Source organism: Cebus imitator, unplaced genomic scaffold, assembly GCF_001604975.1.
Source record: "Cebus imitator isolate Cc_AM_T3 unplaced genomic scaffold, Cebus_imitator-1.0 Scaffold83, whole genome shotgun sequence".
NCBI classification, from domain to species: Eukaryota; Metazoa; Chordata; class Mammalia; order Primates; family Cebidae; genus Cebus; species Cebus imitator.
Window position 1 is genome coordinate 1,899,453 of NW_016107398.1, and position 13,633 is coordinate 1,913,085.

Below are 13,633 nucleotides of genomic sequence, written 5' to 3' on the forward strand. Positions count from 1 at the left end.
CTGGAAATATTCCATGGCATTTAGCAAATGATCAAAGCAGTATTCCTAAGTGTAGAATATACTGTCCCTAAGAACCCAAGTGTTATCAAGTGTTTTGCTTCCTTTTTAGTAGCAGGAGGTGAAAGATACTATAATTTGTTCTTTACTTTGGAGAAAATGTCCTCGCGTGCCCAGACTACTGAGATCCTTAAAATTCCACAGATGCGGTGGACCCTTGAAAGTTTATAGGGATTATCTCCCACCTTCTGGGGTACAGATGTCTTTAACAAGGTCTCTGTATTAGTCTGTTCTTATGCTGCTAATAAAAACATACCTGAGACTGGGCAATTTATAAAGGAAAGAGGTTTAATTGACTCACAGTTCAGTATGGGTGGGGAGGCCTCAGGAAACTTACAATCATGACAGAAGGGGAAGAAAACACATCCTTCTTCCCATGATGGCAGCAAGGAGAAGTGCTGAACAAAAGGGGGAAAAGCTGCTTATACAACCATCAGATCTTGTGAGAACTCACTCACTAGCATGAGAACAGCAACTGGGGATAACCACCCCCATGATTAAGTTACCTCCCACCAGGTCCCTCCCATGACACATGGGGATTATGGGAACTATAATTCAAGATGAGATTTGGGTGAGGACACAACCAAACCATATCATTCTGCCTCTGGCCCCTCCCAAGTACATGTTCTCATATTTCAAAACAAAATTACGCCCTTCTCAACAGTTCCCCAAAGACTTAACTCATTATGGCATTAACCCAAAAGTCCAGTCCATAGTCTTATCTGAGACAAGGCTAGTCCTTTCCACCTATGGACCTATAAAAGCAAAAGCAAGTTAGTTACTTCCTATATACAATGGAGGTACAGGTATTCGGTAAATACACCCATTCCAAATGGAGGAAATTGGTCACAACAAAGGTGCAACAGCCCCTATGCAAATCAGAAATCTAATAGGGCAGTCATTAAATCTTAAACTTCCAAAAAAAAATCTCTTTTGACTCCATGTCTCACATCCAGGGCATGCTGATGCAAGAGGTAGGCTCCCACAGCATTGGGAAGCTCCGTCCCTGTGGCTTTTCAGGGAACAGCTTCCCCCTAACCCCTTCCAGCTGCTTTCACAGGCTGGTGTTGAGTGTCTGTGGCTTTTCCAGGAACACAGTGCAAGCTGTCAGTGGATCTACCATTCTGGGGTCTGGAAGATGGCGGCCCTTTTCTCATAGCTCCACCAGGCAGTGCCCCAGTGGAGACTCTGTGTGTGGCCTCTAACCTCACATTTCCTTTCCACACTGCCCCAACAGAAGTTTTCCATGAGGGCTCTGCCCCTGCAGCAAACTTCTACCAGGCATCCAGGCATTTCTATACATCCTCTGAAATCTAGACAGAGGTTCCCAAACCTCAGTTCTTCACTTCTGTGCACCCACAGGTTCAACACCACATGTAAGCCTTCAAGGCTCAGGTTTTGCACCCTCTGAGGCAATGGCCTGAGCTGTATATGTAGCCTGAGCTGTACATCAGTCCCTAGCTGAAGTAGTTGGGTCACAGGGCACCAAGTCTTGAGGCTGCATAGAGCAGGGAGGCCCTGGGCCAGCCCACAGAACCATTTTTCCCTCCTAGGCCTCCAGGCCTGTGATGGGAGAGGTGGCTGTGAAGGTCTCTGACATGCCCCAGAGAGATATTTTCCTGATTGTTTTGGTGATTAACATTTGACTCCTCATTGCTTATGCAAATGTCTGCAACCAGCTTGAATTTCTCTCCAGAAAAATGGGTTTTTTTTTCCTATTGCATCATCAGGCTGCAGATTTTTCAAACTTTTAATGCTCTGCTTCCTCTTGAACCCTTTGACGTTTAGAAATGCCTTCCACCAGATACCTTAAATCATCTCTGTCAAGTTCAAAGTTCCACAGATCTCTGGAGCAGGGGCAAAATGTCGCTAGTCTCTTTCCATTGCAAGAGTGACCTTTATTCCAGTTCCCAAAAAGTTTCTCATTTCCATCTGAGACCACCTCAGCCTGGACTTCCTTGTCCATATCACTATCAGCATTTTGGTCAAGCCATTCACAAGTCTCTAAGAAGTTCCAAACTTTCCCACATCTTCCTGCCTTCTTCTGAGACCTCCAATTCTCTAGGAAGTTCCAAACTTTCTCACATTTTCCTGTCTTCTTCTGAGCCCTCCAAACTGCTTCAACCTCTGCCTGTTACCCAGTTCCAAAGTCGCTTCCACATTTTTTGTACCTTTACTGCAGCACCCCACTACCCAGTACCAATTTACTGTATCAGTCTGTTCTCATGCTGCTAATGAAGACATCCCGAGACTGGATAATTTATTTAAAAAAAGTTTAATTGACTCTCAGTTCAGCATGACTAGAGAGGCCTCAAAAAACTTATAATCATGGCAGAAGGGGAGGCAAACATATCCTTCTTCACGTGGTGGCAGCAAGAAGTGCTGAGCAAAAGGGGCAAGAGCCCCTTATAAAACCATCAGATCTCATGAGAACTCACTCACTATCATGAGAACAGCATAAGGGTAACTGCCCCAATTACACTACCTGCCACAAGGTCCCTCCCATGACATATGGGGATTTTGGGAACTATAATTCAAGATGAGATTTGGGTGGGCACACACACAGCCAATCTATGTCAGTCTCTAAAGACTTACTGTTTGTCATCATTAAATAGTGTGCCAGTACGATGTTCTGAGGAATTCCTAGTTGATTCAAGTCCCTTCAGACTATACTATGTGTTGTGTTATAAGGCAGAGACCTCTGCATCTTTTTCAAGCAAGAGGAGAGTTAGCTTTACAGAGAAAAGTTAATCATTTCTATGAGCCCAGGGGGTTCAGGGAAATCTGGTGATTCAGTGTTTTCAAATGCATTGATCCAGATGTTCCTGCCCCAGTCTTAGGATCTCACTTCTTTCCAACTGGGGCCTGACCTTGGCATAGCACATTTGCCAGACTTAAAAATTCAGTCTTCTCTAGAGCTACATTACCATTATAAAGTCCCAGATCTGATCATCTGCTGCTTCTTCCCTCTGGCTACAAGAGAAACACATTCCTTTATAGGCTGCTGAGGAAGCCCTCTGGTGATTAATCACCCTCATGCTTTCACTGTCTTTGTCCAATGTATCAGTAGCCCCTAGCAACAGCTATCCAAGCTCCCACAGTCTTTACGCTTGCTACTTCCCTTCAACCTATCAAATGTCTGTGATACCACCCTTGGCAGTTCTTTCCCTTCCATGGTGTCCCATCCTAGTTCACCACCAGTGATTTTTTTAAATTGTACCTCTACACCACACCAGAGCTATGGGTACTCCACCAGCTACCATTAATGATGTTTTGTATTGCCAGCTGGCAAGCAGGGGATTCAGGTCCAACATCCCATGTTAGATTCTGCTTGCTAGAATCACCCCTGGTGTTAACTGTTTAGGTCAGGTTTCCTAGAAAACAGACCTTGACAAGGAGACTGTGTTCAGAAATTTTAATGGGAGTAGCCTCAAGAACATACCTAAAAAGGAGTGAGGAAAATAGGGTTGAGAAGAGGAAGAAACTGAACTGGTGCAGTCACAACACAAGTCTCAGGCAATCTCACAGTGAGCTCTCAAGTTGGAATGGTCCTTCAGAGTGCTCCCAAATTGGGGAAGCAAGCCAGGCATTTTTACCCAGAAACAACCAGATGCATGCTGTGGGCCTTCAGCTGCCCACACTCCTGACAGCTATAACATGAATGCTCTGGTCATACAGAAGGGATCTGGGCAGCATACCCACCACGCCAAATTTCTACAGAAATCAATGGTGTAGGAGAAAAAATGGAAGGGGGATTATAATTACAAAATGAGAGATTAAAAGGCAGAACGACCAATAGTAATATGTATGCTTTGCTTTGATCCCAATCCACACAGACCAACTATAAAAAGGCACCTTTGAGGCCAGGCACAGTGACTTACACTGGTAATCCTAGCACTTTGGGAGACTAACGCAGGTGGATTGTCTGAGCTCAGGAGCTCAAGACCAGCCTGGACAGCATGGCAAAACCTGTCTCTACTAAAAATACAAAAATTAGCCAGGCATGGTGACGTGCACCTGTAGTCCCAGCTTCTTGGGAGGCTGAGAAAGGAGAATTGTTTGAACCCAGGAGGTGGAGGTTGCAGTGAGCTGAGATTGCACCACTGCACTTCAGCCTGGGCAATAGAGCGAGACTCCATCTCCAGAAGATAAAAAAATAAAGATAACTTAAAAAAAAAAAAGGCATCTTTGAGATAACCGGGGAACTGTTCATGTGGACTGAGTACTAGATGACAGCACAAAATTACTATAGGCTGGATGCAGTATCTCAAGTCTGTAATCCCAGCACTTTGGGAGGCTAAGGTAAGTGGATGACCTGAGGCCAAGAGCTTGAGACCAGCCTGGCCAACATGGTGGAACCCCATCTCTACTAAAAATACAAAAATTAGCTGAGAGTGGTGGCACGCTCCTGTAATCCCACCTACTCAGGAAGCTGAGGCAGGAGAATCGCTTGAACCCAGGAGCCAGAGGTTGCAGTGAGCCATGATCACATCACTGCACTCCAGCCTGAAAGACAAGAGCAAGACTCTGTCTCAAAAAAAAAAAATTTACTATTGATTTTGTTACATGTAATAATGGCATGGTAGTATGTTTAAAAAAAAAAGTTCTTCCCTACTTGAGAAGCATGCTGAAATAAAGAGGAAATGACATGGTGTCTGGAATTTTCACTAAAATATTCCAAGAAAATACTGGAGGAGAGGAGAAAAATAGCAAGATTAACAAAATATTAATAATTGAAGCTGAGTCACAGGTGATAAGCACTTATTCTGGCATTAACACTACTTTTGCTTAAATTTTTCTTGATAAAATATTAGGGACATGTGACAGATAATTGTGATGTGCCACCAACCATTGCCCACAAGCACCACAAGATCCATTGTTGCCACTCAAGTCCCAGATTTCCTTCCATGATGTCTCCCAAGACAGAAAGGTAGTCCCAAATTTAAAATCATAGATACAGATTGCAGGGAGATTCTGTTTAGAGCACAACTGGAACCATTTAAAGTGATTAAAGGCAGAGCTTTTCTTATATTGTTCATCAAGTTATACCCAGAGTCTAGCTCATTGCTTGGCCCAGGATAAAAGATGAGTAAATGTTTTTGAAAATTAAAATGCAAGATATACTCCCTGGCATGTCCCTCCTGACATCCACCACTTGTTTAGTTTGTTTTTATCCTTTGGATTCTCTGGGCTACACTCAGAATCTGTCCCAATTAATCAGGGTTATGAGTTCCTGCTGTCCTGTTTTTGGCTTTGTGTGAGCACTGGTGCATCATAGGCAACTATTACTGCCATTATCAGTAATGATCTCCTGCTCTTAAGAAACAACCCTGCTTCCAAGTGGGTGTTCCACATAAGTGAAACGGTAAAGAAGACTGGTAATAGGTAAAACATGTTTCAGAGAAAGCAAGGTAACAGGAAGTTGAGCAGGAGAAAACTGAGCTCCACTAAAACTGGGCAGAGAAAGAGGGAGCAGGGTAAGGAAAGTGAAATTGGGGCGGATTCAAAAACCCTGAGGACCTGTGGGAAAAACCGTCAGACTTCTGGCCAAGAACTGAAATGTATGTCTGCAAAATATGTATAGCCAAGCAACTAACCACTTCAACTTCCCAATATCCTTTCTCTAGGCCCCTTAAGAGCTGTCTTCCCACACCTTCCACCCCCTTTCTCCAACAAAGTCCAAAATCAGCAATCAGTGTTGACATCAACGTGCAAAGGGCTTAGAGCCCCAGGTAAAACAAAAGATGCCTGCAAAAAGGCAAATGAGAAAGGAACTCAAGGAAAGTTCATGATGGAAAAATAAACACAGGCAAAACAAACATCCACAGAGAGGAAAAAGAGGGAAACCAAAGAGACAAGATCAGCCAGAAAAAATAAGAACAAAAACAATGAGAAAAGCCAAGAACAAGGGGAAAAAAAGGACAGACTAAAATAAAATATAGGCGTAATTCTCCAAAGAAAAGTAGAGGAAAAGACAGGGAGAGAATCAGCATTTGGGGCACAGGACTAAGAACTTTGGTATAGATTGTCTCACTTAATCTTCATACCATTCTGAAAAGTGGATATCGCTATCTCCATTTTGCAGAGGTGAGAATACAGGCTTATAGGCTTAAGTTATTGGTCTAAGTCTATACAGATAGAAAATAGTAGAGCAGAATTTGAACGTGACTCTGCTAATTTCAAAACTCACACTCTTTTGCAGCCTACTCTGGGTTTAAAAATGTGACAAATGTGACTTCTAAATTTGGTTGATTACATTCATTAATACTAATAACCATATTTTTAATTATTCCTTTATTTTGGGTAATTCCTTAAAATGAGTCAAATGCTTTTATTTCTTCCAAAACATTATACTTCTCACCCCACTCATCCTCCTGCTTATAGGCCTAGGAAACTCTCCCACATAGATGAACCATCTAACCACTCACGAGCAGCTAAGGCAAAACAGTTGACACTACCCACTTGTTCAGGTGACTCTAAAGCTGTCACATACACAAGAAAAATACTCTTCTGGGACCAACCTTGGAAGGACTAAAATTACAGGAGGGAGAGTCAGGGTCAGTAGGTGACTGAGACTGACTCTAATACGAAAACATCTTTGAAACTGATATTGAAACTGTGGAAACAACGAGTGTGTGGATCTGGTGTGTGCTGAGGGAGCCTAAATTGAGAATATCTTATTTCCCTGTTAGGTCATAAGCTCCAAAAGGGCACATTTATCTTGTCCAAACAATACAATGCCTTAAATCTCAAAGGCACGCAAGGATTAGTCAATAACTGAATGAATACAGAGTCTTACATTACAGCCTTGTGAATTCAGGGACTATCAAGATACTCATTTTATTTTAAAAATGTAAAGTTACTCTTAAATTTTTAAAGATAGAAGAAAGAAATCAGGATGGCATAACTAAGTTTCAGAACTGAACTAGTTCCTTTTTCAGCATGAGGAAAGTGGTCAAGAGCTAGGCATTAGGAAGACATCAGAAAGAAATGCTAATCTGACTGCAGTCAGAGAATACTGGTTTTCCTTTAACCGTTAGGTTTTTCCCTACTAACTTATCAGAGTGTTCTCACCGATTTAAGTTCTTTTTTTTTTTTTTTTTTTTTTTTTTTTTTTTTTTTTTTTTTTTTTTTTTTTTTTTTTTACGGAGTTTCTCTCTTGTTGCCCAAGCTGGAGTGCAATGGAGTGATCCCAGCTCACCGTAACCTCCACTTCTCCACTTCCTGGGTTCAAGCAATTCTCCTGCCTCAGCCTCCCAAGTAGCTAGGATTACAGGCATGCAGCACTATTCCCAGCTAATTTTGTATTTTTAGTAGAGGGTTTCTCCATGTTGGTTAGGCTGGTCTCAAACTCCCAACCTCAGGTGATCCGCCTGCCTTGGCCTCCCAAAGTTCTGGGATTACAGACAGATATGAGCCACCGTGCTTGGTCTGAAATTCTTATAATTCCACATTCAGTAGTATCAGAGTATCAGATACACAAACAGGCTACAGAGTCTGTGCAGATAAATGACTACCAAGCCTGAACTTCCACTGGGAATTCTTGAGCCCATGGAAGTTTGAATCCTTCCACAAAGAACCCCTTCTCCAACATGACTTTACAGGCCCCTCGAATTTACTGGCTGGACTCTGACTACGGTGTTGATTTTCCTGGTTCACAAAGCCAAGCAGAGTTCCTGCTGCCAGACAGGTGTATTTGTTTTTGAATGATAAGGACACTCACTTGCTCTCAGTTTAGACTAATAATAAACACTTCATACATCCTTCTAAGTCTGAAAGAGGAAAGAATAAAAAACTCTCCAGCAACAGTATGTTAATGGAGTCCTACTCCTTAAAAAATATATGGCCTTGTACCAGAGCTGGGTGCTTGCTGCTGATCTTTCTGGTCAAGCCGATCCTCTGAATATTGTCTTGGAAAGCCCTTTCCCATCAATGGAGGCCTCAGGTTAGGTTCATCTAATTATAAGAAAGGGAGACTTTGAAAGTCAGGAGAAATCAAATAATTAAAAGAGTATATTGGCCCCAAAGAAATATCAGAGGGAGTCATTGGCAATGAGGAAATCTTTTTTTTGTTTTGTTTTGTTTTTTTTGTTTCTGGGACTGAGTCTCCCTCTGTCACCCAGGCTGGAGTGCAGTGGCATGATCTAGGCTCACTACAACCTCCGCCTCCCAAGTTCAAGAAATTCTCCTGCCTCAGCCTCCTGAGTAGCTGGGACTACAGGTGCACGCCACCATGCCCAGCTAATTTTTTTGTATTTTTAGTAGAGATGGGGTTTCACCATATTGGTCAGGCTGGTCTCAAACTCCTAACCTCGGGTGATTCACCTAACCTCAGGTGATTCACCAGCTTTGGCCTCCCAAGGTTCTGGGATTACAGGCGTGAGCCACCACACCCAGGCAGAGGAAAGCTTTTTCACCTCTTTATCCTAGCAGCCTATAAACATGCTGCCTGTGTGAGTGGACATTTGATGAATCAGTAACAAAAGCAAACACAGCCGGGCAGCCAGGAGAAAATAAAAGAGTGTGGCAAAGAAAAACTCAAAGAGGAAGTAAGCAGAACAATTTTGCATTCCTTTAAACCGCCTAAAAACCTAATATAAATGGTGTGGTTTCGAAAGGAATGCATCCAAGGTCCATTCACAGACCCTTTGCCTTGGTTATCAAGGTGGTGGTGGATGACTTCTGGGATCAAGATGCCGAGCGACATGATGAGGGGGCCAAGAGACTGGCAGAAAAAGCTGACTGCATCCTGGGCACCAATGCTGTAATCCTCTCCTGTCTCATGTTGACTGTTTGAGCTTGAGCCTCTAATTTTGCATTCTTGTTTCTTAATCAATCCTACTGTTGTTAATGTTGTTGGTTTTTTGATTTTGGGGTTGTTTATTTTTTTTATTTGTTTTTTGCTGCTGTTGTTTGAGACAGGGTCTCACTCTCTCGCCCAGGCTGGAGTGCAGTGGCTTGATCTCTGCTCACTACAGCCTCAACCTCCTGGGCTCTAGCAATCCTCCCACATCAGCCTCCCAAGTAGCTGGGACTATAGGCACTCACAACCACATCCAGATAATTTTTGTATTTTTTGTAGAGATAGGTTTCTCACCATGTTGCCCAGGCTGGTCTCAAACCCACAGGCTCAAGCCGTTGCCCACCTCAGCCTCCCAAAGTGCAGGGATTACAGGCATGAGCCACCATGCCAGGCCTGTTGTTGGTTTTTTACCACCACAAATCACTTGAAAGCAGCTTGCCTTGGCGGGAATCTGACAGGCCTGAGCACTATGGCTGCAGGTTGTCTCCCTTGCAGTTCTCAATGTTCCTACTAATGGAAGAGGAAGGAACAGCTCAGTCTGAGATAGAGTGATGAGGGCATGGCAGATCCATTGTCTCCAGGGCTGTCTGGGATCAACATTGGCAGCAATGAGGATGAGCTTCTTTGCTCAACTATGCTTCTGAAACTTTGAAACCAATGGCAGAAAAAAATGGCAACTCCTACCATGAAATAGGCATGAAAGAGTGCTTGTGACAAATTTATCTTGCTTTGTCTTACCCTCTTCATGTGACTTCATCCTGGGGACTTTAAGTCTCTACAAACCAAACTAACCCTTCTCTTTCTCCAATTGTTCTACATTGTTTTGGTTCCCAAAACAACCCTTCTCTGGAATGTTTTACTCACCCTGTTGTTTCTTTACCTCCTATGTGGTAAAACCGAGATGAAACCACAAGCTTCACTGTTGGCCAGACCAGCACTCGAAGAATGATTGATTTCAAGGTTAGCCAGTCAAGAGTTGGTTGAAGAGGTGAGTTGTTCTCTCTCTCTGTCTCTCAATCTTTTTTTTTTTTTTTTTTTTTTTTTTTGGTTTTTTTTTTTTTTTTTTTTTTTTTTTGAGACGGGTCTTGCTCTGTCACCCAGGCTGGAGTACAGTGGCTGGATCTCAGCTCACTGCAGCCTCCTGGGTTTAAGCAATTCTCCTGCCTCAGCCTCCTGAGTAGCTGGGATTACAGGCACATGCCATACCAGCCTGGCTAATTTTTGTATTTTTAGTAGAGATGGGATTTCACCATGTTGCCCAGGCTGGTCTCGAACTCCTGACCTCAAGTGGTCTGCCTGCCTCAGCCTCCCAAAGTGCTGGGATTACAGGTGTGAGCCACCGCAACAGCCTGTTGTTGTCACTTGAAAATGCAAAAATACTTCCAAATTTTCATTTTAATTCTAAGTGTCAAATACATGGGTATTTGTTATTTTAATAAACTTCTTCTAACTTGAAGATGTTTCATAACAAAAAAGGAAAGAAAGCGTAATAGAAGAACGTGCACATCCTGTTTTCTCTTCCTTGAAGTTAGGATACAATTAGAAAATTTACTATTTAGAAAATGAAATGGGCTGGGTGCGGTGGCTCACGCATGTAATCCCAGCATTTTGGGAGGACAAGGCAGGTGGATCACCTGAGGTCGGGAGTTCGAGACGAGCTTGACCAACATGAAGAAATTCCATTTCTACTCAAAATACAAAATTAGCCGGGCGTGGTAGCACATGCCTGTAATCCCAGCTACTCAGGAGGCTGAGGCAGGAAAATCGCTTGAACCTGGGAGGTGGAGGTTGCGGTAAGCCAAGATTGCTCCATTTCACTCCAGCCTGGGCAAAAAGAGTGAAACTCCGTCTCAAAAAAAAAAAAAGAAAGGAAAAGAAGGGGGAGGGGGAGGGAAGGGGAGGGGAAGGAAGGGCAGGGAAGGGTTTGGAGATATGCCTTTCCCAGATGTGAGTTTTGTATACAGTAAGCATGACATGCTCTGAAGGATCACTAAGGAAGAAACTGCAGTCACTCCCTGTTCTGTGCATATTTGCCTAATGGATTCTTCTTGTGTCACTTTTTTATCAATTATATTTCTTTTTTTCAATTGTTTTACCACAGAGTTATGCTGTAATTACACATCCAGTAGAAATGTGTTCTTAACAGAAATATGCTCTAGTATGTAGGTGTAAAGAGTCTGCAGTCTACTTCATTAGTTCATAGATAGATAAATCGATGGATACATACATGCTTAGATAGATATATGCATAGGTAAAAAATTATTAAAATATAATGGAAAGTGTATTCTTTCATTTTTTCTGTATGCTGACATTTTTATGATTAAAACTTAAAAGAATGAGAGGAAAGAAGAGATAGAATGAAAGAAAGAACAAGAAAGAAAAAGAGAGAGAAGAAAGGAAGAAATAAATGCTTCCTTAAGACAGACCCCCTAGAAGCTGTAGTGTTCAGCTGGTTTGTTCATTCTGAGAGCTTCCATGGCCAACAATAGCTTACAACATTACATTCTAATCACCTCATGTCTAATTATTATAAATTACACAATCACTTTGTGAAATCTGATACCAGCTCCACTAGACTTCTCAGTGAACCTTCACAGAGCAACTTCTCTTTGAGAACCCTCTAAAGTTTAGCTGCAATCCTCTTCTGGCCATTCTGTGGGTCTGATTTATAGATAAGATGTGCCTCAGCAGGAATACCTCACCTCTACTCTTTTGAGCAGTTCCAGGAATCTTGGTATTGTTGACCACCTATCTTGATCTAGGCATTGCTGACTGGATGACCCCACCAGTAGTCACAGCCTAGCCCCTTAGCCCCAGCCACCTCTACCTGAGATGGCCTATGTCACAGTTCTAGCCCATAACATATGTGAAAATCTGGTGGGTGAGTTCTGAATAAATTCTTGTTTTCCTCATGAAATGGGCCTTTTCACCAGTTTACCCTTAAGCCCTTGCCCTTCAGCCTTTAATTCCTTTTCTTTCTTCCTGCCTACAATGTAAACATGAGGTCTGGAACTATAGCAACCATCCTGAGATCCTGAAGTTATCAAGAGAAGGATGACAGTGGAGTAGAAAGAAGAAAAATATCTAAGTTTCTGATATCACTGATGAGCCACCTTGCCAGCCTTGGAATTACTTTTAAGAAAAATAAACAATGCCCTCTAAGATTGAAACCTTATGGAAGGGTTTTTTATAATTTGCAGCTGAAAGTAGGTCTAACCAACTTGTTGAATTCTGCCACCTCCTAGAAGATTTAGTCCTGGCATAACAAGAGTCACTTCCAGCCTCATACTGTCCACTCAGGATACCCTAATCAGAGCTTGGGCTGCCCACAAGTTACCAAGGGAGTGAGTCTTTCACGTGCCACATTTTTATACTCCATTGAGAGACCAGTCTTACGTTCTGAATGTGACTGTTTCTTTTATTTTCTTCAAATCCTTATTCTGAAAGAGCAACGTGATTTTTTTCAGACCTTTGGACTAGGTCCAATTCTTTCCGACAAGGCAATTTTGCTACTTTTACCCCTGGAGAGTTACCCAAATATTGAGCCAAAGAAACTGAATGTAGTCTATGAGTCACTAATCATACCCATGAAATTTTTCAAGAAATAAATCTTCCTCTGGCCTATAGATACATCTGGAGACTCTGGGAGAAGAATCCTGGTCTTCCCATTGGGTGGAGAGACAGAAAGAAAAGATATTATTTGTTCTCATAAGCTTCCAAAGAACAATTTAAGTAAATAAGGTTCGACTAATAACTCTGGAGATAAAATCCTCTACCTTGGCATTGCTGAAGTGCAAGCCAAGACAGAACAAATTTTCCCTACTCCTAGTTCCCAGACCTTAGCTTTGTACTGGGCCCCAAAATGATTTCTGTTTTGGAAACCCCAAACCACGCAAAACTCGGTAGGTCTGGAGTCTGAACATAGGAATAAAACAAGCCAAGTTTCCTCCTGACCTTGGCTAACCTTGAAATCAATCGTTCTTCTAGTGCTGGTGTGGCCAACAGTTAAGCTTGTGGTTTCATCTTGGTTTTACCACAAAACTTTGTGATGAAACATTAAAAACCCACTGAGATTTGCACTTCCATTCCTGTCTTGTTTTAAGTTATTTTTGCAAAACCTGGTGAATTCTATAGCATATGAGTATATCACCCTAATATTTATCTTCTGCTCTACATGGGCTCATAACCAATTTCTACCCAGAAGTAGTTTTTGAGAGCCCAATGATGAAAAGGCAGAAAATATCACTAAAATCCAGTCAGTGTAAAATCAAGAAGATCCTATATATCTGATAGAAATCTACGTGATACAACACTGTTACACCAACTAAAGCAACAATTCAAATAATTTGAAACACAAAGTAAAGAAAACACTTGCTGGGAGCTGGGTATTACAGGGTTGTTAGAGTATGATAAGGAGCTGGAGGAAAGAAACCCAAGAATTGATAAATGTTGCTCCAGAATAAAAGCACAAGAAACACAGAGCTGGCATAGTGCCATGAGAAACCCAAGAGACAAATAATAAGTCCGGATTTACCACCAATATAGAGTAGCTCCACGGTTTCTAGCCCACAAATCTGGGTTAAATCAAGAAACACATGTAGAGAAAACTCAGATATCTGAATGTGCAGTCATTAGCAAGGACAAAGTACTTTAATCTCATGAGCTGATTATGCCATCGTAGTTGTAAAAAGTAACATCTTCATTCTATATTCTATCTTCAAATTGGTGTTGACAAAAACCACCGTGCCAAGTGCTAAGTGATCTTATCCAATA